Genomic DNA, 2,124 nt, shown 5'->3' with positions numbered 1-2,124 from the left:
TTTTTTTTTTCTACAGTATCTTATATCAGTTGTATTTTCAAGGAAGATTTTATACAGTTTACTGCCGTAAACAATAAATAACAAAAACTTCCCTGATCACACCACCTGCACCCAACACCGAGATGTTAACAAATACTGGAAGCTGATTAAAACTAGTGCCACAGAAAATAATAAAAACTTCCCCCAATCACACTACCTGCACCAGACACTGCAATGTTAACAAGTACAGGAAACTGAGTAAAACTAGTGCCACAGGACAATAAGAAAACCTGTGCCAATCACACCACCTGCACCAGACCCATAGCCCACACACACTGCGTATAACTGACACCGAGACAATTTACCGAGACATAGGAGACGTTCTCCACACACACTGCACTCACCAGAGTCCGAAACAATTTACCAAGATGTGCGAGCCTGCATGCACCAAACACCCAAATGTGGGACCCGTAGCCCACACACTACGTGCACCAAACATCTAAATGGTGTACCAAAACACTCCGAAACAATTTGCCGAGACGCACAAGCCTTAACCCACACACACTGCACTCACCAGACAAACGCCAAAACAATTTACCGAGTCGTGCGAGCTTCAGCCCGCACACACTGTGTGCACCAAACACCCAAACGGTGAACCAAATGTAAGAGCCGGAGCTCACTGCCCAAACCACTGCTGGACGACTCCGGCATCTTATGGGTGCCCCAGCACAGGACGTCTCCCGCGGCTTATGGGTACTTTCCCTCTGACCAGTCATTCCCAAAAACGAACCGCGATTTATACCAAATACCTTCAATTTGTCGCAAGAGGTCCCCGTCTGCTCCCTCAGTGAGCTGACTGAAGTAAGGAGTCCCTTCGAGAAAGTCTCGAGGGTGCCCTAGGGAGTCCCTGCCTCCAACGGAGCCTGCAGCCAAGCAGAGGAAGACGCCTGCCTGGCTCGCCAGAACTGATGCTGAGAAAAAGCAGCGGTAGTAAAACCCAACAGCCACAGGTGCTATTAAGCCGGTATTTGTTTATTTCGGCGCCGGACGCCTCGGGGACAGCTCCGTCTAACACGCAAACGCCACTCCTCTGCCACACCTCCCGTTTTATACAACTAGCTCATACATATTTATTGTATTTTACATATTCATGACTACCCGAGAGTGGGCGGTGCTCTATGTAAATCTCGGGACAGGCCTTCTGGCGCCTGCGCACTGCTCTCTGCTGGTCGTCTCGGGTGCTCGCAGGGGAGGCAGGCTCAAAGTCTTCCTCTCTCTGAGCATGCGCAGTCCTTCATCATCTTCCCCTGGCGACAGCTCCTCATTGGCTGCCCGTCTGCTCAGTGTCCTATTGGCTGCCCATTTGATACACGCTGCTCCATTGCACACCCTCCCATTGGCTGCCCCTTCGCGCCACCACGCAGCTTTCCCATTGGCTGCCTCTGGGCAGCTCCCCCTTGGCTGCCCACCGGCAACACGGCTGTGTCTGAGCAAACAGCACAGGAACCTTAAAACTGCACTTATTAAACTGGGCCAGTTACATGGAAACTTAACATTTTCCCTCATCAATAGCAACTTAACATTTTCCCTTATCAATAGCACCTTCCAGTACCTGGAGGGACCTGTAGGGAAGCCAGAGAGGGACTCTTTGTCAGGGACTCTTTGTCAGGAACTGTAGTTCAGGGAGTAATGGGTACAAACTGAAAGAGGGGACATGTAGCTTAGACATAAGGAAGAAATTCTTTACTGTGAGAGTGGTGAGACACTGGCACAAGTTGCCCAGGGAGGTTGTGGATGCTCCAGCCCTGCAACTCTCAAAAAGCCAGGTTGGAGGGGACTCTGAGCAACCAGGTCTAGTGGCAGGTGTCCCTGCCCATGGCAGGGAGGTGGCACAAGATGATCTTTAACCTTCCAACCCCTTAACATCCTGTGAGTCCGTGATTCTCTAAGTGTTTGGGCAGACATGCAGCACTTTGCCCGTCCCCCTCCCGCCGGAAGCTGCTCCGATCCCGCCGTTCAGCCGGGGCTGCACTGGGTCCGTGGAGGTGCCCAGGAGCGAAGCGAGCGGAGCGCCGGGAGATGGCACTAGGTCCCTGTGGATCAAAGCCCCGGCTGCGCCCGGCCGGGCTGGAGCACACAGCCCCC

Source organism: Manacus vitellinus, unplaced genomic scaffold (assembly GCF_001715985.3).
Source record: "Manacus vitellinus isolate BGI_N305 unplaced genomic scaffold, ASM171598v3 scaffold_146_pilon, whole genome shotgun sequence".
Taxonomy (NCBI): domain Eukaryota; kingdom Metazoa; phylum Chordata; class Aves; order Passeriformes; family Pipridae; genus Manacus; species Manacus vitellinus.
The sequence above is the reverse complement of the archived record's forward strand: the minus strand, read 5'-3'. Positions refer to the sequence as shown.